This window comes from Bos grunniens, chromosome 18 (genome assembly GCF_055505025.1).
Source record: "Bos grunniens cultivar Pamir isolate PY7600 chromosome 18, Bosgru_T2T1.0, whole genome shotgun sequence".
NCBI lineage: Eukaryota > Metazoa > Chordata > Mammalia > Artiodactyla > Bovidae > Bos > Bos grunniens.
In genome coordinates this window covers 6,734,149-6,758,595 of record NC_141182.1, presented here as the reverse complement: position 1 = coordinate 6,758,595, position 24,447 = coordinate 6,734,149, and the positions used below count along the sequence as shown (strand labels likewise).

Genomic DNA, 24,447 nt, shown 5'->3' with positions numbered 1-24,447 from the left:
GCACGCAGGTTGCATGAACTGCAGCACGCCAGGCCTCCCTGTCCATCACCAACTCCCAGGGTCCACCCAAACCCATGTCCATTGATTCGGTGATGCCATCCAACCATCTCATCCTCTATCCTCCCCTTTTCCTCCTGCCCTCAATCTTTCCCAGCATCAGGGTCTTTTCAAGTGAGTCAGCTCTTTGCATCAGGTGGCCAAAGTATTGGAGTTTCAGCTTCAACATCAGTCCTTCCAATGAACACCCAGGATTGATCTCCTTTAGGATGGACTGGTTTGATCTTCTCACAGTCCAAGGGACTCTCAAGAGTCTTCTCCAACACCACAGTTCAAAAGCATCAATTCTTTGGCACTCAGCTTTCTTTATAGTCCAACTCTCACATCCATACATGACTACTGGGAAAACAATAGCCTTGACTAGATGGACCTTTGTTGACAAAGTAATGTCTCTGCTTTTTAATATGCTGTCTAGGTTGGTCATAACTTTCCTTCCAAGGAGTAAGTGTCTTTTAACTTTTAACTTGAAGGATAAGTAAGGATTATAAGAAGGAAGAGAGAGATGGTGGCATTCTTGGTGCGAAAGGTACATAAACAAGGATGGGGACTGGGTCGGGAGGGAGGAAGTAATTTATGCCGTGGGAGATAAAACATGAATACAAAGACTACCGAAAGATTCAGGGCCTGAATGTCTGTCTAAGTGTAGGGCTTTAACCTAGTGGGTGACAGTGTGGAATTCTTAAGTGGATAGTGCCAAAGAGAAAGCACGCTGCTCTAGGACCCTGCTTCTCCAAGTGGCAGCCACAGCCCAGCACACAGCGTCACCTGGGAGTGGCTCAGATGGCAGAGTCTCAGGCCGTTCCCCACAACTGCTGAACTGGAGTCTCATTTTCCCAGGATTCCCAGGTCATTCTGATGCACGTTCTAGTTTGAGAGACACTGCTCTAGAAGATCAATCTCAATGAATTAAAATGCACTGAGAATCCAAATTGGAAAAGAAGAAGTAAAGTAGAAGTAGAAGTAAAAAGTAAAGTAAAGTAAAGTAAAAAGAAGAAGAAGTAAAACTCTCACTATTTGCAGATGACATGATCCTCTACATAGAAAACCCTAAAGACTCCACCAGAAAATTACTAGAACTAATCAATGATTATAGTAAAGTTGCAGGATATAAAATCAACACACAGAAATCCCTTGCATTCCTATACACTAATAATGAGAAAACAGAAAGAGAAATTAAGGAAACAATTCCATTCACCATTGCAACGGAAAGAATAAAATACTTAGGAATATATCTACCTAAAGAAACTAAAGACCTATATATAGAAAACTATAAAACACTGGTGAAATAAATCAAAGAGGACACTAATAGATGGAGAAATATACCATGTTCATGGATTGGAAGAATCAATATAGTGAAAATGAGTATACTACCCAAAGCAATTTATAGATTCAATGCAATCCCTATCAAGCTACCAACAGTGTTCTTCACAGAGCTAGAACAAATAATTTCACAATTTGTATGGAAATACAAAAAACCTCGAATAGCCAAAGCGATCTTGAGAAAGAAAAATGGAACTGGAGGAATCAACCTACCTGACTTCAGGCTGTACTACAAAGCCACAGTTATCAAGACAGTATGGTACTGGCACAAAGACAGAAATATAGACCAATGGAACAAAATAGAAAGCCCAGAGATAAATCCACGCACACATGGACACCTTATCTTTGACAAAGGAGGCAAGAATATACAATGGATTAAAGACAATCTCTTTAACAAGTGGTGCTGGGAAATCTGGTCAACCACTTGTAAAAGAATGAAACTAGAACACTTTCTAACACCATATACAAAAATAAACTCAAAATGGATTAAAGATCTCAACGTAAGACCAGAAACTATAAAACTCCTAGAGGAGAACATAGGCAAAACACTCTCTGACATATATCACAGTAGGATCCTCTATGACCCACCTCCCAGAATATTGGAAATAAAAGCAAAAATAAACAAATGGGACCTAATTAAACTTAAAAGCTTCTGCACATCAAAGGAAACTATTAGCAAAGTGAAAAGACAGCCTTCAGAATGGGAGAAAATAATAGCAAATGAAGCAACCGACAAACAACTAATCTCAAAAATATACAAGCAACTCCTTCAGCTCAACTCCAGAAAAATAAATGACCCAATCAAAAAATGGGCCAAAGATCTAAATAGACATTTCTCCAAAGAAGACATACAGATGGCTAACAACACATGAAAAGATGCTCAACATCACTCATTATCAGAGAAATGCAAATCAAAACCACTATGAGGTACCATTTCACACCAGTCAGAACGGCTGCGATCCAAAAGTCTAGAAGCAATAAATGCTGGAGAGGGTGTGGAGAAAAGGGAACCTTCTTACACTGTTGGTGGGAATGCAAACTAGTACAGCCACTATGGAGAACAGTGTGGAGATTCCTTAAAAAACTGGAAATAGAACTGCCTTATGATCCAGCAATCCCACTGCTGGGCATACACACTGAGGAAACCAGAAGGGAAAGAGACACATGTACCCCAGTGTTCATTGCAGCACTGTTTATAATAGCCAGGACATGGAAGCAACCTAGATGTCCATCAGCAGATGAATGGATAAGAAAGCTGTGGTACATATACACAATGGAGTATTACTCAGCCATTAAAAAGAATACATTTGAATCAGTTCTAATGAGGTGGATGAAACTGGAGCCTACTGTACAGAGTGAAGTAAGCCAGAAGGAAAAACACCAATACAGTATACTAACGCATATATATGGAATTTAGAAAGATGGTAACGATAACCCTGTATACAAGACAGCAAAAGAGACACTGATGTATAGAACAGGCTTATGGACTCTGTGGGAGAGGGAGAGGGTGGGAAGATTTGGGAGAATGGCATTGAAACATGTGAAATGTCATGTATGAAACGAGGTGCCAGTCCAGGTTCAATGCACGATGCTGGATGCTTGGGGCTGGTGCACTGGGACGACCCAGAGGGATGGTATGGGGAGGGAGGAGGGAGGAGGGTTCAGGATGGGGAACACATGTTTTAAAATTATTAAATTAAAAATTAAAAAAAAAATGCACTGAGATCACCGGCAAAGTGGCAGAGTAAGAGTCTTCTGCAATTTCTAGCATGAACCTCTGAGCATCTTATTTGTGGTGACGAGAGACACGGGAAGAGACAAATGTGGATGAAGAATCAAGACGCGATGCCTGCGAAGATGGAGTAGACAGAGCACAGGACACACAGGAGTTGGGCGACTGAGCTGAGAATGCTGGCACCAGGGTGGAGGCGGGAAGGTCGGTGGGGGTGGGGTGGGGGGGTGCCAGGAAGAGGAGGGGTGAGGAGTGACATTCTAGACGTTCTTGTCTTGGAAGACTGGGGCGAAAGGTTGAATGTGTCCCTCATGAGGGAAGGACCATTTTTAGGGTCTCCATCTCATTTTCAGGGCCTGGAGCAATACCTGGCACAGAGTCAGCACTCAGAATATCCTTGTTAAATAAGTGTGTGTGTGTGTGTGTGTGTGTGTGTATATATATATATATATATATATATATATATATATATAGCTGGGAGAGATTTGTACCAAGGCAGCAGCTGAAGGTCTTGGAAGAGGTCAGTTAGCCAAGATGGGCAGCGTGGAGCACGGTGCCCTAGCCCAGGCCGAGGACCACCCACAGCTCCCCTCAGGAGCTTGTGAGAAATGCCGTCTCCTGGAGCCCACCCAAGCCCCGCCCATCCCACCCATCCCCACCGTCTCGGTGAAATCTGAGCATTAACCAAGCTGCCTCAGAGATTCTGAGGTTTTCTCAAGCTCCAGGACCCTAATTCTAAAGACCAAGAAATGCAATGACAGGAAGACTTCAGATCCAAATGTGGACAGTGCCCACCACAAAGAGACCAGGAGTGGGGAAGGGAGGCATAGAAATAAACCCAAAGCAAAATTGGTTGTAAAAAGCCACAGTCCATCGGGAGCTCCTCAGGGGTCACGTGCCTCGGTTTCCCCAGTCAGTCCACGGTGTTGTTTATTTCACCCCCTGGGGATAAAGGTCTCCATCAGTTTGCTGCCTGGCATAGAAAGCCCTGTTTCACTCTCTTCCGAGCACAGAAAGGAATGGACCTTTCTGAAATGTATTGGACACGCACTGATTAAGCTCCCAGTATAGACAAAGACTTGCCCTGTGGCCAAGGGTATAGAGATTCCTAACAGACAGTCCCCCTCCTGGAAGCCTTCGTTGCCGGGCGTGCTGAGCGGCAGTCAAGAGAAGGTGTATGCAAGGGTGGCTGGGCACCCAGGAGGACTGAAGAAAGCCTCCTCAGGATCTGGGAGGGCTTCTCGGGGGCAGTGAGTGGCACACCAGGAATAATCAGGAGTCTGTCCAATGGACAAGGAGGCCCACATATTTCCAGGCAGAGGGAAGGCGTGGGAAAGAGAACAGAGACCCTGAGGTCCCAGGGGGCGTTTGTCCGGGCTGCTGGATGTTTGTCCGGGAGCAGGATGGGCAGGTGAGGCTGGAGAAGAGGCTCAGAACTGCCCATTGACGGCCATCAAGGTGGCTCAAGGGTGGGACCTCGGGGTGGGGTGGGGGGGTTCCCCTCCCTCCTGTGCTGCCAGGGCCTCCCGCCTGCTCCGTGGAGGGCATCACCCGCAGAGAGGGTGTGCGTGGAGCAAGTCCCAGCACCCACCCTCTGACTCACTCTTGGCCCTCGGAGTGCCAGCCTGTGCCGAGAAGCCCAGAGCCGCTAGAAAAGCTGCTGGGAAGTGAGGCCTGGGCCAGGCCAGCCCGCTCCGCCCTCTCCTCCCCGCACGGAGGCTAGGCCAGGCAGCAGGGGAAAGGAAAGAGGCAGGCCAGGGAGGCTGGTGGGGGCCAGGGGACCACTGGTAAAAAACAGGGAGGCCACCTCGCATGATGAAGGGACTTGGCGATCCTGCGGTGTGATGAGGGCAAAGCTGGCCGCCCACCCTGACCTCCCAGCCTGTCACCCAGCCTCTCATCCAGAGTCTCCAGTCATCAAATGAGAATAAAGGAGATTGACTTACACAAGGTTCTTTGGGTTGACTGAAAGGTCCGGACCAGAGGTCAGCAAAGTACTGCCCAGGGCCACACCTGGCCACACCTGCTCACGTGCCAGACAACCACTGCATCAGAAACCACGCGGCCCACGGAGCCTAGAGGGTTTACCATCCGGCCCTTTAGAGAGGACGTTTGTTGAGCCCTGGGCTGGTCTGATGTCACTCTAACCGATTTGAAACAGTTGGTCCATGGGGGGAGGAGCCTAGAGGTTAATAGAGTCTCCTGGGTCATGGGATGCAGGCGGTCCGGACTACACTTTGAGAAACTCTGGTGGAGTTCTATCTCTGGGAAGGCAGGGGCCAAGGCCGGGCAGGCAGGCTTCTTTCCTGAGGCCCTGAGCCAGGCCATGAGGCCTCTGCAGGATGCCTGCTCAGCTCCAGCCAAGGGCTAGCAAAGGAGCCACACAGGCCACACTGGCCCTTGTTAGCTTGTGGCTATTAGGGCAGGAGACTTAAAAATTAGTGGAGCTGCCTGTGGCCCCACCCCTCTCTTAAAGGCTTTTACCTGACTGAGCCAAGCCCTGGAGAGCCAGATACAGTAAGTCCCCTACATAGGAACCTTCAAGTTGCAAACTTTCGAAGATGCAAACATGTGTTCGAATGTCCGATGAGTAATTTAGATCATGCGTCTGGCATGTGTTGTCACGTGCCTGTTCCTCTACAAGTGCCTGTGCTTTTGTGTACTTTACTGTACAGTCCTGTACAGAGCACAGTATCTTTATTTCAAGCCCAGGATGTCCAGAAGCAAGTGTAAAAGCAGCAGTATATAGCCAGTTGTGTACCAAGGCTGACTTTGTTGGACTTAACGTATTGGACTGGGACTTCCCTCATGCTCCAGTAGCCAAGACCTAATGCTCCCCATGCAGGGGACCTGGTTCGGTTTGGGAGCTAGATCCCAAATGCCGCAACTGAAGATCCTGCAACGCCACACTGAAGGTTGAAGAGCCCGTGTGCCACAACCAAGACCCAGTGCAGCCAGATAAATTTTTTTTAATTGGACTTACAAGCGCACTCCTGGAACAGAACTCATTGGTATGTAGGGGACTTGCTGTAAGTTCTTCAAAGTCATCGGACTTGGGACCGTATTATATCTTCAGAAGCCCTTCACTTTTGACATGTATTCTGTTGGCCAGGGACAAGCCACCAGTTCTGCCTACACTCAAAAAAAAAGGGATTGATGACAGTGGGAATCGGGAGGGTCCTCCCTAGGGTCTGCTCACCACAGCCGGGAAGGTTTCCCACCGAGACCCGATGGATGAATGTGACCCAGTCAAGTGAAGCCTGGTTGGAACAGAGTTCTAGGAGGAGGGAACGGCATGTGCAAGGGCCCTTAGGAGGAAGGGCAGTGTTGCACAGCTGAAAATGTTCAGTTTGGCCAAATGGTGTTTCTTATTCTTGGCTGTACATTACCTAGAGAACTCAAAAATGTGTTGTTTTCGAGAATTATTTAAACCAATACGATTCCAAAGTTCTCGACTTAGGGCCAGGCAACCATCTTGCTGGTTTGTTTGTTTTCCCTAAAACCTCCCCAGTTATTGCTGAGTGGGACAGGGGTTAGAGGTTGCCCAGAGGTAGGGAACAGAGAGATAAGTCCATGTGAGCGCAGATCAAAAGTGTTCAGTGAAGAGAGGCCAGAAATAGCTCATTGCTGTTTTCATAATGGAGATGTCATCCTAAGTGTCAGTTTAAGGAAATCAGATCCATGGAAAATAGAACTGTGGTTCTGTATTCCACAGAGAAGACTCTGGAGAGTTCCTTGGACAGCAGTGAGATCAAACTAGCCAATCCTAAAGGAAATCAACCCTGAATGTTCATTGGAAGGATTGATGCTAAAGCTGAAGCTCCAGTACTTTGGCCACCTGATGCAAAGAGCCAGCTCATTGGAAAAGACCCTGATGCTGGGAAAGATTGAAGGCAGGAGGAGAAGGGGAGAACAGCGGATGAGATGGTTGGATGGCATCATTGACTCATTGGGCATGAGTTTGAGCAAACTCCGGGAGATAGAGAAGGACAGGGAAGCCTGGCGTGCTGCGTCCGTGGGGTCACAAAGAGTCAGACACGACTGAGCAACTGAACAACAGCAGAAAGCAACATTTCTTTTGGACCAACACAGTTAAACTTGAATCGGAGTCGCACAGAGCGAGATTTGGCTCCACTTGGCCAAGGTGCATCATGGCCGTGTCTCTTTTTAAAGTAGCCAATCAAAATGTAGTCAGGTTTTCTTTAAGTCCCCATTTGATGCAGGAAGCAGTGCTGGAGATAAAAGATCTTCAGGCACCTTGGATGTGAGATTCTGACTTCATAGCCGTTGGCACGTACTGCTTTCCAGCCGTGTGTCAAGTGATGCATCGGGTGTAATTGTGTATAATACTGTATTTAAAACACACGACAGCACAACAGGGGCACAAGGAAGATGTCAATCCCTGTGTCACGGATGAAGAAGGGGAGCCTCGCCAAGTCCCTGGTAGCAGACAAGGAAGCAGACAGGAAAGCGCAGAGACCAGACATGGACAGAGTTGGCTCTTGGCAAACCCTGCCCCCTTTCTCCTGACCACTGTGAACCTGGGGAAGTTGCTCAGCCCTTTTAAGCCCCAAATCGCCATTCATTAAGTGGATAATACTGTTACCAACCTTCCAGGGTGGACGGGCCTTCCAGGGTTTTTTTTTTTTTTTTTTTTTTGTTCCTGGAAGGGACAAAACCAGGCAGCCTTGCTCTGTCCTGGGAAGAAGTGTTGCCCTCTGCCTTTGCTCTTCTTCCAGCTGCCGGCAGGTAGCGAGGAGAAATTTTCCCACTCCTGAAATCCCAAGTCCAAGTCCAGGGCACTTTGCTGTTAGTGAAGGGGAAACACGTTCATTTTAGCAGTGCTATGAAGGAAGATCCTCATGTAGGGAAAGAGAGGATGATTACTGAGGTACCTCCAGGAAGTGGAAATGTGTTTTGTTTTTTCATCCTTAAGTGTTCCATTTAGAAATCAAGTAATCTCAAAGACTTAAGATTGGAAAATGGCTGGATGTCCCCCTCCCGCGTTTCTCTTCTAAGACTCACTTTTTTGCAGTGAACAGGAGACAATGATACCTCCTCCTGAGTGCCATTGACAGGTCTCTACAGGGCAGTATCTGCACAGACCTGACTTGTCACACTGGCTGGCTCCTTGTCATGGCTTTATAAAGAGTCTCTGTTACTACAAGGACCAAAGGCAGGAGAGTGAGTCAAGAAACGTGGTGCACATTTTCCACCGATTATTCACTCAATGGCCACATCCACTGGAACTTATACCAACGACTGTGTGGATTTCCTTCCATAGTCCCCCTCGTGAGGTGAAACTGTATGAATGGAGGGTGACACTGGGTTATGTGAATAACGGAAGCTGTTACAGCTCTTACGTCTCTGACCACGGTTGATTTCTAGCTCCTGTTCTGTAGGAACCTGTGTCCATGGTCATGTGGGCTGTACACGCTTCAGAAGCAGCCCCACCACGGGGAGCCCATCGTCCCTACGTCGTGACAGTGGAAGGAGGCATCCTGGGGGCAGGCCTCGTGTAGACACAATATTAAATGGTCTGTTCCATCCAACCTGGAGCACTTTCTGAGATTATAAATCACCAACCCCAGGCCAAGAACAGCCAAGCGGTGACCCTCCTCGCCCCACCCCTGCGCCCCACCAGTCTCAAAAGATCCAGTCCTGCAATTCAGCAGACCCCAGGCCTCCCCCCATTCCTTGGGCCGAGTTTGTAACTGTGACTTCCTCCTGTTGAGTCCAGTGCTATACTGGGAAAGTTATGTTTAAGAAAAGCAAAGAAGAAGAACCCCCCTTGACTCCTAAGGGCTGTTTCTGAACGCATGTACGCTCTTCAGAGAGCAATGGAAAACAGCTGCAAAATTCTAGCTGCTTCTCGGAGAAGCAAGAGGGAGACCGTGGTGCCTTCATGGGCTCCCTGAAGTAGCTGGCGTCTCAGGGTTCCTTGTGTTCCTGACAAGACAGGGCACGCAGCCCTCATTTCTCGTATCCCCATGTCATCCACGCTGCCAGCAGAGGCTCTGAATACCTCAACTCAAAGAAAGCTGGATGCACCCGGTGTTAGGAATAATTGCTCAAGGATGTTTCCAGGCTCATCATAAATTTTTGTAGTGTCTCGGTAGAGCTGCAAAGAAGAAAAACCTCAACAATGTAAAATGCTTATGAGAGGGTGGGAGAGCCTGTCTGATTCCAGGAAAAATTTAGATTCACAGTTAGATTTCAGTTTTGTTTTTTTTTTTAAGGGAAAATGAAGGAAACGTTTTGTTTCCTCATAAAACAGAAATGATTGCAAGCAAGATACAGGAGAAGCTGAAAACTTATTTTCCTTAGTATGCCAAGGCTAGGCAGGAAAGGAGAGAAAATAGAAAGAGAGAGACAGAGAAATAAGGAAGGAAAGGAGGAAGTGAGAAAGGGACGAAGGATGGATGGAGAGAGGGAGGGAAGAACAAGGTGGACTTTGCCATCAGGCCCAGGACAGCTTATGTCAGGACTCACAGTCCATTCACTTAATATTTCTAAACATTAATTTTTATTAAATTAATTTTAATTTCCTTTAATTAATTTTAATTATACTTTCTTTTAAAATCGAAGAAAAAAATAAATACAAATATATAATACTGGATCCTGTCAGGATTATATTCATCTTTACTCCAATACAGTTATATAATTTTTTTTGTAATCGAAGCACAAGTGCTGAGGTCCTCGCTGCAAAATCATAACACAGTCGCAGGAAGGAGAGAAGGGTGCTGGGGGGCAGAGAGGGCTGGGTGAGGACAAAGCCGGCAGAGAGAGACAGAGGTGCATATGCTGCAACTGTGGGGTCTTGAGCGCGGTGGTGGCAGTTGTAAAAGGTTCTTCAAGAGGTGACTCTTAGGGCTTTATCTAGTTAGAGGGCCTGGCTCGTGACTTGGATGCAATTACCAAAAGTTGTATTTTAACATTCCAGTGATCATTAATCCACTAGAAAAAGATTTACAAAGGCCATAAATGACTTCCAATCACCCCATGTCTCCATCCCCTGTTCTGTAACACACTGGTGGGTTTAGATCACTTTAAACCTTTCGAGTCGTCTTTGTGATTATTGACCTTTAGGGAAGACCAAAGACAAAGGTCAAATCTTCACCCTCAAGGAATAAGCTTCCTTCTTCTCATATTGAAATCGTTGGGCCTGGCTCTTGGTCTCCTGAATACGGAGCCATCGCTCCTTGAGGAAATTAGAGCAGTCTGACCTTCCCAAGGCGTCACTCAGCCTACACAGCTTTTCATTTTTAAGATCAGAATCCAGGTAGCTGGCTTCCAGGCCTGGCTTCATCCTCTGCAGACCCCATCCCCCACCCAGAGCTGGAGCCCATCCCCCCAGGGGTCTTTCTAAAGCTTGTTTCTCTCAATTCCTTGAGGCTCTGCCTAGCAAGAAGGGCAAACAGCCATGTCAATGACAAACTAACCCATGTAACCCTCTGTAGCTTGAGATCAGTGAAGAGAAATCTTCCACAAGAAAATGTCCTTCTGAGTTTGTCTAGGAAAATAAGAGTCCCATAAAACCCAGCTCAAGTATTTAGTAGGTACGTAATGATTTCCACAGGGTGATCTATGCCTCAGTTTTCTTGTTTGGAATGTGACAAGAAATTCCTTCTATGCTAGGTTGTTGTCAAGATGAAATTAACTTATGTATATGAAGCACTTAGCATATGGTTGCTGAGTATAGGTGTTCATCAAAAGGGGACTGTTATCAGTACTGTTGTAATTTAATAATTTTCAGTTCAGTTGTTAAGGAGGAGATACCTATTGTACAAAAATTTTAAGTATTGAAGGGTATACAGAAGTAGAAAAGTAGAAAAGAGCTCACCGGTAGTCTTTCCATCTAGATGTAAGTAGTTTGACATTTTGGCTTTCCCCAACGCCAGTTTCATAATATATATATATAAGTTTTACTAAAATATAGTTGGTTTACAATGTTAATTTCTGCTGTACAGTAAAGTGATTCGGTTATACTTTTTCATATTATTATTTTCCATTATGGTTTATCACAGGATATTGAGTATATCAATAGCTCCCTATGCTACACAGTAGGACCTTTCCGTTTATCCATCCTATATATAAATATAATAGTTAGCATCCGCTAAACCCAAACTCCCAATCCTTCCCTCCCTCACCCCTCAACTCACTCATGTTTAAAAGCATTTCAGACATAAAGTATGGAAACTAATAAGAGAGTTCACCAAAGTTGCTAGATTCAAGTCCAGTACACACAAATCAATTGTACAATTCTTACTGAACATAATTACCAAATGCATTATTAAATTGGTATGATTTACAATGGCAACTAAATAATAAATACTTCGGGGAAAAATCTAACAAAAGTATACATAATTCTATGATAAAAAATAGAAAATGTCATCTTAAATCATAGAAGAAAATCTCAATATGCAAAGATATAGATCATGGTCACGGTGAACAGATTACAAGCAGACACTTCTTCCCTGTGTACCTTCCCTGTATATACCCTGAGCTTGGTATTGCTATTATTCCCATTTTACAGATGAGAAACTGAGACTGAAAGGGATTAGGTGACTTGTCCAATGTCACACAGGTAGTAACTGTCAGAATCAGGACTTGAATTGGATCTGAGCACCTTAGATGTCTGAGTTCTATGGTAAATATGATCTACTGCCTCTATTTTGAAACTGTGGCCCATACTTCCACCCAGTTATTCATTCTAGAATCCTCAAATCTGTCTAATTCTCCGTGAAGGGAACAGGCATGGCTGCCTTTCTATCTCTGAAAACTGATCCACAAAATAACCATTCTGAACCTGAGTCTGTCATTTCTTGGGGTTCGTGATTAGCCAGTGTCCTGATCTATCCAGCCCCCTTCCTCCCCACCTCCATCCCGGGGAGAAAGAGGGGCCATTGTGCTCCAGGTGCCCCGGAGCCCCACTCTGGGGGCAGTGAGGGGCCCCAGGGCGCAGGGACCCGAGTGGCAGTCTGGACCACGTGGTGGGGCCAAGGCTTGCTCACACAAGCCGGGCAGAGTGATTTGCAATCAGTTGCAAGTGATTACACATTGTTTCCCGTGGATAGGCAGAGGAGCCCTGAAGGGATAATGAGATGCAGCTGATGGAAAATCACAGCTGACTGTCAACAGCGCTGAGGCTTTGCACAGCCCTTCAGTGCTGTAGACAAGTCCTGCAAGGGCCAGGAGCACATTGAAGAATGTTAATACTTAGACCCTTCACGGTGCCATTGACTGCAGGGTCACCTGTTAAGTGCTAGATAATCGGGGAAGGGTAGGACGAAGAGACTCCCTCCAGACAAACCACACAGGCTCTGGGGCTCCAAATCGCTCTCCTAAGGGAGAGCCCAGGTCCAGGATCGGCGGCCGGTCCATAGGCCTGGAAACCAGGGCGGCCAAGGATGGAGTCCCGTGACTTTGCGAGGCCCCCAGAAAGGCAGGTTTCTTTGACAGGGCATCACCGGGGCAGGGCTAGGGAGGGAGGTTGCATGATTTCCTCGCTGTGCTCACTGAGAGACTCTGTTTAAATGATCTTTCCATGGATCACTTCGCTAAGAACCAACTTGAGCCCTGTTTACCCTTCTGTTGTCAAGGAAAAACAGCTGTTTGCTTAAATTGAGGTCTCCTTCCGTGACGGTCATTACTGCCTCCCCAGTAAGAGATAATGGGCTTGAATTTCCCAGTGAGAGGGGGGCTGCTCCAGTCTTGACTCTCCTGGTGAAGGACTTCCGTGACCCAGAGGGGCCTTCCTGAGGGAGGTACTGGTCACCTTCATCTTCATGTTTCATTACCCTTCCCAGGGGACGTGCAATGAGGTCCCCACTCAATGGACTTGTTAAGAGCACAACTCTGGTTCCAGATCTTTAACCCAGTTTCTTCAAAGACCATTCCCATCCACAGCGTTCAGGCTGCAATGTCCCCACAGGACTTGTTGGAATCATTTATAATAATAGGTAGAGTCTGGCCAATTCATGATTGACTGCTGCTGCTGCCAAGTCACTTCAGTCGTGTCCGATTCTATGCGACCCCATAGACGGCAGCCCACCAGGCTCCTGTCCCTGGGATTCTCCAGGCAAGAACACTGGAGTGGGTTGCCATTTCCTTCTCCAATGCATGAAAGTGAAAAGTGAAAGTGAAGTCACTCAGTCGTCTCCGACTCCTAGTGACCCCATAGACTGCAGCCCACCAGGCTCCTCCGTCCATGGGATTTTCCAGGCAAGAGTACTGGAGTGGGGTGCCATTGCCTTCTCCCATGATTGACTAATGAGTGCCTAAAAGAAAAAAGAAAGGGCACACAGTCAAAATGGTCAGACCCTTAGCGAAACCATTCGTTTTTGTTTTGTTTGGCTAACTGCTTATGATATTCCCTTTTTTCCCAATTAAACATTTTATTTTGAGAAAACTGTAACTTATCAGGTAGTTGCAGGAAGGAATGCAGTGAGAGCCCATTAGATATTACCCTGTTTCCCTCATTGATAGCACCTTGCAAAATTACAGTGTAATCTCACAACCAGGATACTGATGTTGCTATAGTCCGCTGATTCTCAAACATCCCCAGTTTTACTCATGGGTTCTATGCAGTCCTGTTGCATGAGGGGAGTCCTGTATCCAACACCACAGTCAAGATTCAGAACAACGCCACGACCACAAGGTCCCCCTGACCTGCCCTTTCACAATCTCCCCTCTCTGCCTCATGCCTGGCCCTTGGCAGCAACTCACCCACCCTCTGATTCTGTATATTCCTCTCTTCAAGAATGCTGTATAAGACTAATGGACAAAGGAGATGGGGAGGATGGAGAGGGCGAGACAAATGGAGAGAATAACATGCATACCACCATATGTAAAATAGATAGCCAATGGAAATTTGCTGTATGACTCAGGAAACTCAACCCGGGGCTCTGTGACAACCTAGAGGGGTGGGAAGGGGTGGGAGATGGGAGGGAGGCTCTGGAGAGGGGGCATATGTATACCTAATTCATGTTGATGTATGGCAGAAATGAAACCAATATTGTAAATCAATTGTCTATCAATTAAAAATAAATTTTATAAAGAGAGAGAAAAAGAATGCTGTACAAATGGAATCATACAGTATATGACCTCTTGGCGCTGGCTTTGTTCACTTAGCTTTCACTCAGCGTAATTACCTGGATTCATCCAGGCTGGTGGATGAATCAATTCTTCATTCTTTACCGCTGAGTAACATTCCATGGTGTGGATGATCTGGTTTGTCTAACCACCTCCTGAAGGTGAATTAGGTTGCTTCCAGGTTGGAGCTATGATGAATAAAGTTGCTCTGAATATTCATGTGCAGGTTTTCGTGTGAACATCCATTTTCATTTTTCTGGATAAATATCCAGGAATGTAATGACTGGGTCATATGACAATTGCATATTTAGTTGTGTAGAAGGGGGCAAACCAATCTTGAGTGGTTGTATCATTTCCCATCCCTGCTGATGGTGTCTGAGCGTTCCATTTCTCTCCACCCTCACTAGCATTTGGTGGTGTTACTATTTGTTACTTTGGCCATTCTGATAGGTGTGTGGCAATATCGCATTGTGGTTTTAAATTGCACTGACTCAGCATACTCAATGACTAGTAAAGCTGCACGTCTTTTCACGTGTTTATCTGCCGTCTGTATCTCCTCCTCAGTGGCATGTCCAGCATGTCGCTGTTGTTCAGTCGTGTCTGACTCTGTGACCCCATGGACTGCAGCATACCAGGTTTCCGTCTTTCACCATCTCCTGGAGTTTGCTCAAACTCATGTCCATTGATTCAGTGGTGTCATCTCATCCTCTGTCGTCCCCTTCTCCTCTTGCCCTCAATCTTTCCCAGCATCAGGGTCTCCAGTGAGTTGGCTCTTAGCATCAGGTGACCAAAGTATTAGAGCTTCAGCTTTAGCATCAGTCCTTCCATTGAATACTCAGGGTTGATTTCCTCTAGAATTGACTGGTTTGATCTCCTTGATGTCGAAGGGACTCTTAAGGGTTTTCTCCAGCATCACCATTTGAAAGCATCAATTCTTCAGTGCTCAGCCTTCCTTATGGTCCAACTCTCACATCTCTCTTTATATGACTACTGGAAAAATCAGTATTCATGACTTCCATCTATTTTTTAAAATTTGAATGCTTTTTTTTTTTACTATTGAGTTTTGAAGGTTCTATATATTCTAGAAACTAATCTTCTGTTGGATATGTGACAGACTCTCTTCTCTCAAGCCATAGCTTTCCTTTTAATCCTTTAAGTGGGATCTCTCACAAACAAAAAGGTCTTAATTTTGCTGGGATCCAATGTATCAGTTGTTCGTTTTGTGGACCAGACTTTTGGTATCAAATCTCTTTGGCTCTCCTTGATGCACCTAGACCCTAATTTTCTCATATTATTTTCTTTAAAGTTCTACACTTATAAGTTTTCCACCTGCAACCCTGATCCACTGGAAGTTAATTTTTGTATAAGTTCTGAAGTTGAGGTCAGGATTCTTTTCTTTGCCCCTGGATGTGCCGTGGCTCCAGCCCCGTTTGTTGAAAGGCTTTTATCTTTTCAACAAAAGCTCCACCCCCACTTGTCTTTACATCCATTGAACTGCTTCTGCAACTTTGTCAGAAATCAGTCGGGCATATTTGTATGGTAAATAGTTTTTAAAATTTAAGTGAAGCAGCGAAGTCACAGAACAATATGTGTAGTGTGGTCTCATTCCTCTTTGTTAGCATAAGGTTATATATCCACATATACATGTATACATATTGACTGTGATGTTTATTATGATTATCTCTGAAGGCTGAAGCAGAAAGATTTTCACCTTATGTACTTAGAAAGGTTATAATTTATTGAGCATTTATTGTATGACTGGTACTAATTAAAATTTTATCATCCATTAAGGGGCTATTGTAAACAGGAATCATCATGATCATCATCACTGAGCTACTACTCACTCTCATAGAGCAGATACTGTTCTTAAATGCTTTACCCCTGTCCTCTCACTTGACTATCACACCAACCCCAGGGGGTAATTTCTATTGCCTGTGAACATGTATAGTCTTTCAGTCATGTCCAACTCTTTGCAACCCTTTGGACTGTAGCCCGCCAGGCTCCTTTGTCCATGAGATTCTCCAGGCAAGAATATTGGAGTAGGTTGCCATGCCCTCCTCCAGCAGATCTTCTGACCCAGGAATCGAACCCACTTCTCCTGTGTCTCCCTGCATTGCAGGCAGATTCTTTACCCACTGAGCCATCAGGGGAGCCCTAGGGTTTTTCCCCTAAGCAAACTTCTAAGACTTCTAGAGTATCCTAATATACATACTTTCTAAAAAGAGATCATGTTTAAAATAATCTCCTCTGTTTTTGAGAACTGTGCTTGCCTGGTTTCCAATGGCTCCTGAGGATGAAGTGGTCTCTACAATACTTTCCCTGTATTCCAAGTAAACAAGACAAAACCTGAAAGCTCAGTGACAGGACAGGACCCCAGGCTTGCTCAAGTCTTCATGGCCTAGAGCCACTTCGCCAGATGTACTCAAAGGCAAACAGAGAGCCTTCTTTGAATATTTCTGCTTAAAAAAAAAAAAAAACCAGCCTTTATTATATTATTCCTTTTATTAAATAGCAACGCCCTAGAAAGGAAGTGGTAAATAAGTGTTAAGATATATGTTAACTAAAATATATAAGTAATCACTGGAGTGAAAAACACTCTCAATCACCCCAAATCCTGCAGATGAAGAAAAATTAGGATTTATGTATAGATTCCATAGCACTATCCCTCAGTCTCCTTATTTTAAATGTTTCCGATTCACTGACACCTCCCAAGTCCCTCAAAGTGCCACAAAAAATAAAAATTATTGATTAAATAAAATTTAAAAAATAAAAACTTTTAAAGTAGAATCATTCTTCCAAGTGCGGTTCCTTCTACCCAGGAGATATTTCTTCCTTTACTCATCTCCTTTCTGTTCTGATGGCCGCTGGCTCAGTCTGGGCCTCTGTCACCTGTTTCTGCCCGTACCCTGATTATCTTCTGGCTTCTCCTAACTCGAGTCTTTCTTCTCCAGTCAGTCGTACCCACACCACCAGGTTGACTGCCAGAAAATGCAGCTCTAGCCATGTGAGTCCCTTGCTCTTCGCGGGCTCCCTGCAGCCTTCTGATACAGGTACAAACTCCACAGTTTGGAATTCGCAGAATTACTTCAGTCCAGCTCTCTCTGCTTCGCTCCCTGCCGTTAACCTTGCCCTGCCAAGCCCTGTTCCCTCTGGAGGGAGGACCCTTTCCAGGACGGCCTCCGCAGCTGTGTGCTTCTTCTCGAGGGGCCTTCAGCGGGCTGTGCTCCTGGGACACTGGCCGCTGGCCTCCTCCTTCAAAGCCAGCATAGGCCCCCCTCCCCCAGGAAGTTTTTTTTTTCCTCATATTTCTCCAAACTGACCAGCACCTTGAACATCATCTTGATAATCAAGTCCACACAGCAGCCCGCAGTGTATAAACCTTTCTCTTGGTATTCTTGCCCAGCTATCCGTGGCCTACCTCCTGCTGAAACAAGAAAGTGAGGGGAGTTCCCACGGTGAGAATGTGGCTTGGTATTTTCATGTATGTTAATGAAAAGATGAAGGTGAAGGATGTTTGCTAGAAGTTTACTGATTCTTTAATGATACGTGTGACTATCTTGCTGACTCAAATAGTAGCTTTCAAATATGGGAAGAATGTCAGTCAAATTTTTGTACCATTCACAGTGTCATAGTTTGAGACATGATTCGAAGGTTAATCTGTATTATTAACATTGTTTCCAACATTTTCATATGTCTGGAGAAACAAAACCACAGTAAATTGAGCCATGATTAATAGTGTTTGCCTCTTTTCATGGTGGAAATACTCCCAACGTGGTTGATTTCAAGCTACCGGTTTGACATCAGTGAACACAAAGTTGAGAAGAGATATACAGTAGCACATCATTATGTGGTATTTTTACCGTACACATACAATGGGTGTAAATAATCTAAACAAAATAGTCAAATGTAAAATAATTAGGAATGGTCAATTTTCAACAAATTTTCAGCAATGCATTTCAGTGGTGAAAAAGTTTGTCTATATGAAGAAAAAAAAAAAAAAGAAAGAAAGGCAATGCCAAAGAATGCTCAAACTATCACACAATTGCACTCATCTCACACGCAGTAAAGTAATGCTCAGAATTCTCCAAGTCAGGCTTCAGCAATATGTGAACCATGAACTTCCTGATGTTCAAGCTGGTTTTAGAAAAGGCAGAGGAACCAGAGATCAAATTGCCAACATCTGCTGGATCATGGAAAAAGCAAGAGAGTTCCAGAAAAACATCTATTTCTGCTTTATTGACTATGCCAAAGTCTTTGACTGTGTGGATCACAATAAACTGTGGAAAATTCTGGAAGAGATGGGAATACCAGAACACCTGATCTGCCTCTTGAGAAATCTGTATGCAGGTCAGGAAGCAACAGTTAGAACTGGACATGGAACAACAGACTGGTTCCAAATAGGAAAAGGAGTACGTCAAGGCTGTATATTGTCACCCTGTTTATTTAACTTCTATGCAGAGTACATCATGAGAAACGCTGGACTGGAAGAAACACAAGCTGGAATCAAGATTGCCGGGAGAAATATCAATAACCTCAATATGCAGATGACACCACCCTTATGGCAGAAAGTGAAGAGGAAATCAAAAGCCTCTTGATGAAAGTGAAAGTGGAGAGTGAAAAAGTTGGCTTAAAGCTCAACATTCAGAAAACGAAGATCATGGCATCCGGTCCCACCACTTCATGGGAAATAGATGGGGCAACAGTGGAAACAGTGTCAGACTTTATTTTTCTGGGCTCCAAAATCACTACAGATGGTGACTGCAGCCATGAAAATAAAAGACGCTTACTCCTTCGAAGGAAAGTTATGACCAACCTAGATAGCATATTGAAAAGCAGAGACATTACTTTGCCAACAAAGGTTCGTCTAGTCAAGGCTATGGTTTTTCCTGTGGTCATGTATGGATGTGAGAGTTGGACTGTGAAGAAGGCTGAGCACCGAAGAATTGATGCTTTTGAACTGTGGTGTTGGAGAAGACTCTTGAGAGTGCCTTGGACTGCAAGGACATCCAACCAGTCCATTCTGAAGGAGATCAGCCCTGGGATTTCTTTGGAAGGAATGATGCTAAAGCTGAAACTCCAGTACTTTGGCCACCTCATGCGAAGAGTTGACTCATTGGAAAAGACTCTGATGCTGGGAAGGATTGGGGGCAGGAGGAGAAGGGGATGACAGAGGATGAGATGGCTGGATGGCGACACTGACTCGATGGACATGAGTCTGAGTGAACTCCGTGAGTTGGTGATGGACAGGGAGGCCTGGCGTGCTGCGATTCATGGGGTCACAAAGAGTCGGACACGACTGAGTGACTGATCTGATCTGATCTGATGAAGAAAAAAAAAAAGAAAAAAGAACTCTGACTCATATCTTACACCATAGACAAAAATCAATTGGCGAAAGGTTCACTGGCCTAAACATAAAAGCTAAAACTCTGTAAAGAAACTAGGAGAATATCTTCACAACATTTAAGTGAGCAAAGGTTTCGTAGAACACAGGAAGTACTAATTATAAGAGAAACAATGGTAAAAATGGACTTCAACTTAATTAAGCAATTAGCTTCAAAAGATAACTTCCTTTAAAAAGTAAATAAGCAAGACTCAGACTTGGAGAAAATAGTTTTAATACATACACCTGCCTTAGGATTCATATTCAAGTTATATACACATATATACAACTGCTGAAACTCAGTATTTAAAAGATAAATGACACCATTTAAAATCTAAAACTCTAATAAGAACGTAACAAAGAAAAATATCAAATGAAGCACATGAAGAAATGTTCAAGATTAGTCATCAAGAAAATACAAATTAAAACCATGATATAATGTTATACACCCACTAGAATGGTAAAATAAAAGAGATTGGCCATGCCAGATGTTGATGTGGACCCAGTGGGAGTGCAAAATGGTACAAATCACCTTGAAAATCAGTCCAGCAATATCATGAAAGTAAGCCTACACCCACCCCACGACCCAGAAATATCCCTCTTAGATGTTAACCCAAAGAAATGAAAGCATATATACACAGCAAGAGAATATTTACACACACGTCATCAGTAAATAACCGTGCAGAGAGCCCAGATGTTCATCAGCATGAAACAGATAAACTGTGATATAGCCATACTCCAGAGGTAACGACTACTAACACATTGCAACCTGGATGAACTCTCAAAACATTATGCTGAGCAGAAGAAGCCAAATACAAGCACACTGCTGTGTGCGTCCATTCAGTTGAAGTATTGAAGCAGGAAAAACTAATCTCTGCTGAAAAAAAATACGTCTAAAGCTTTTTTCGTATTACCTCCAAGAAAGCCAGTCAGTGTAAAACTCTTAAATGGGCACACACACACACACACACACCCCACAACCTTCTGACAGATGATACCAAACGTGACTTAGCCGTCTCCTTCACTGAGACGCAGAAATTGGATTTTTTTCCCCCTGCTTGTACAGAATCCTCTGTACTTAAGAATGCAAACTGTAAATCAATACCCACGTCTTAAAGGTGACATTTCAACAACTGTACATCCTGGAGCCTCTCAGGATCTCAGGATCGTTTTGTTCCTGTCAAATGTCTAACCTTGTGAATAATTTATGGGCAGCCAACTCCGCATCTTGCACTACAGTCTGCAGGGCCTCCCTTTGGTATGTGTGTATCTTCATTCAAATAGTTGGTCATTTGTTCAAAACATTACTGAATACCTACTGTGTGCTGGCACTGGATTGGGCAGTGTGAATGCAGCTGTGGGAATGCCCAGTCTGAACCTGAAACTTACATGGGGAGGGGAAAGGAGAGACATCAGGTTACAGATTGCACCATACATTTTTCACTTGTAATGATTGCTTTTTTAAAACATTATTTTTGGCTGCACTAGGGCTTCTCTGCTGTATGTGGGCTTTGTCTCATCGTGGTGCTGGGCTTATTGCCGTGACTCTCTTGTTTGAGAGCACGGACTCAGTAGTTGTGACACACGGGCTTAGTTGCCTCGTGGCAGATGGAATCTTCGCAGACCAGGTATTGAACCCATGTACCCTGCACTGACAGATGGATTCTTTACCACTGGACCGCTGGGGAAGTGCATGACTGCTTTCTTAAAAAAGGGAGTTAAACAGTGCAGGCCTCTTATGAGCACATTTACAAAGTCTTCATCTTGTCTTGGATAGATGGAGAATAAATTAGGAGTTTGAATTAACATATACACACAACTATATGTAAAGTTCCTGATTGGAGAGACTGACTGAGGGGGAAACTGGGTCTTGTTCTGATGGGCGGGGCCATGCTCAGTAAATCTTTAATCCAATTTTCCGTTGATGGGCAGGGCTGTGTTCCCTCCCTGCTGTTTGACCTGAGACCAAACTATGGTGGAGGTAATGAAGATAATGGTGACCTCCTTCAGAAGGTTCCATGACGCACTGCGCACTCAGTGCCCCTGACCCTGCAGCAGGCCACCGCTGACCCCCACCTCTGCCAGAGACTCCTGGACATTCACCGGCAAGTCTGGGACAGTCTCTTGTGGGGCCACTGCTCCTTTCTCCCGGGTCCTGGTGCACAAGGTTTTGTTGGTGCCCTCCAAGAGTCTGTTTCCCAGTCCTGGGGAAGTTCTGGAGGCTCTATGGTGGGGTTAATGACGACCTCCTCAAAGAGGGCTTATGCCATACCCAGGTCTGCTGCACCCAGAACCCCTGTCCCTGCAGCAGGCCACTGCTGACCCGTATGTTCACAGGAGACACTCAAACACTCAAAGGCAGGTCTGGCTCAGTCTCTGTAGGGTCTCCTGGCACACACAAGGTTTTGTATGATCCCTACAAGTGTCTCTGGCAGGTGTGGGGTTTGATTCTAAACGCGATTTCACCCCTCCTACCATCTTGCTGGGGCTTCTCCTTTGCCCTTAGATATGGAGTATCTTTTTTTGGTGGGAGCAAACATTCTCCTGTTGATGGTTGTTCAGCAGAGAGTTGTAATTTTGGAGTTCTCGCAGAAGATGAGCACACGTCCTTCTACTCCACCATCCTGTAGTTCGACCATCACTGATGGTCGCTGTTTTGTAGCAACTGAACTGAACTGATATGTGAAGTTGATAACCAACAGAGCCTATTGTATAGCACAGGGAACTGTACTCAATATCTTATAATAAGCTATAAGAGAAAATAATCTGAAGAAGAATGTGTGTATGTGTGTGTGTGTGTGTGTATATGTATCAGTTCAGTTCAGTTGCTCAGTTGTGTGTGACTCTTTATGACCCCGTGGACTGCAGCACGCCAGGCCTCCCTGTCCATCACCAATTCCCAGAGCTTGCTCAAACTCATGTCCATTGAGTTGGTGATGTCTTCCAACCATCTCATCCTCTGTATATCTATCTATCTATCTATATATATGTATATATCCATATCTAATAGGGCTTCCTGGTGGCTCAGTGGTAAAGAATCTGAGTGCAATGCAGGAGACACAGGAGGCATGAATTCAATCCCTGGGTCGAGAAGCAACCCACTCCAGTATTCTTGCCTGGAGAATCCCATGGACAGAAGACCCTGAAGGGCTACAGTCCATAGGGTCGCAGAGAGTAGGACATGACTGAAGTGATGGAGCACACACACATTCATATATATACACACAGAAACACACACATATACATATATATATAACTGAATGTGCTGTACACCTGAAATTAACACAACATTGTAAACCAATTATATTTCAATTAAGTAAGATAAGGAGGACTTCCTGGAGGAAGAAGCTTTCGAGCTGGGCTACCAGTGAAGTGCAAGAGTTTGCATGGAGTGAGCTGAAGTTTCAGGTGACTGAAGTATTGTGTCAATGGTCCTGATACACAGAAGAGCATGATGTTTTCAAGGTTCCAAGAGAAAGTTTATCCTTGGGAAAAGTAGAGACACAGAGTGAGTCTAGTGAAATTGACAAGGTTTGGAACAAGCAGGACTGTGTTAAGAATCTCTGATTTATCAATAAATAAAATCAGGGAAGCTATTAAAGAGAGTTGCACTTTAGACGGATGCAATAGTTGGGTACAGTGTGTAGAATAGCCTGGGGAGTATATGTAAAAGCTGTGGGGAGACCAGTTTGAGGTCAGCACATATACAGCATAGACAAATGCCTCCACTGATGTCCAGTGAAAGACCTGCTCTGAGTTCTGTAGACTACAGAAAAATCTTCGATAGCCGTACTTTGAACAATTAACAAATATACTGGCATTGCTTTTCAGACAGAAGATGGAGATCTGAGAGGCTTACAGGAGAAAAAGTTAAGGAGCCCGTCAAGAAGAGGATGGACAGACCAAAGAAAACAGCCCACGGCAGCAGACACCTGAGATACAGGTGTGTGCCAGATGCTTTTTTCATTTTTATTTGGAGTCTGCAATCGAGAGCTCATTCTAATGATCTCAGAACTCTACCAAATGCTTCAGATTTATGAGAGTTAATGCTGACCTCCATCCTACAAGTCATGGAGTATTACTGAATATTTTTTTACAAAAAAAGAACGGGAAGTTAAGAGAAGGGGAGTACCTTGTGGTTATATAAGCTGTAAGTAGTAGAGGCGGAACTTGAACTCTGGCTCTTCACCACCAGGGCTGGCTCTTCACCACCTCTTCAATCTCTTGTGCTGGTTCTCGTTTGCTCTGTTCCCATTATGATTGAGAACAGTTTCAGGTTTTTCTGTACTTTGTCGCAAATACATAGACCCTGAGGTCTGCAAGCGTCTTAGACGTCAGATGGCCCAGTCCTCTTATGTTACAGGGGAACTGCATGAGCCTTAGGGCTATGCCAGGAGCCACCCAAGGCCCCCAGCAAATGCTGGGCAAATGAGGACAGAACCTGGAGTCTTCCAGCAAACCAGGATCAAACCCTCTAACCAAACTTGTTCAGCTCCTCTGTTGTCTCAGCAGATGGGGGGGGGGGTTTGCCATCATAAAGTTTTCCTGAGCCTGTGGCCTTCGTTGGTCAAGGGAGAGGCAGTTCTTACTTGAGGAGGGTATTTTTGAGCTCATCTCTTATACATAATTGCTTAAAGAACCAAACCTGTAAAGCATATACATATTCTTTTAAATATTCTTTTTCATTATGGTTTGTCCCAGGATATTAAACTAGTTCTCTGTGCTACACAGTAGGACCTTGTTTATCCACTCTGCGAATAACAGTTTGCTTTTGCTAACCCCAAACTCCCACTCCACCCCGCCCCCCGTGCCTCCCCCTTAGCAACCACACATGCGTTGTCTATGTTTGTGAGTCTGCTTCATA

General features: G+C 44.8%; 1 long non-coding RNA gene across 1 annotated transcript in view; it reads left to right on the top strand.

Moving 5' to 3' along the window:
* LOC147352970 (uncharacterized) overlaps positions 1 to 23,706 on the top strand; it is a 64,642-nt gene extending 40,936 nt beyond the window's left edge. The window contains exon 2 of the long non-coding RNA XR_015145288.1: positions 23,415 to 23,706. This is a non-coding gene — a long non-coding RNA (uncharacterized LOC147352970). The remainder of the gene's footprint in view (positions 1 to 23,414) is intronic.
* Positions 23,707 to 24,447: the final 741 nt, after the last annotated feature.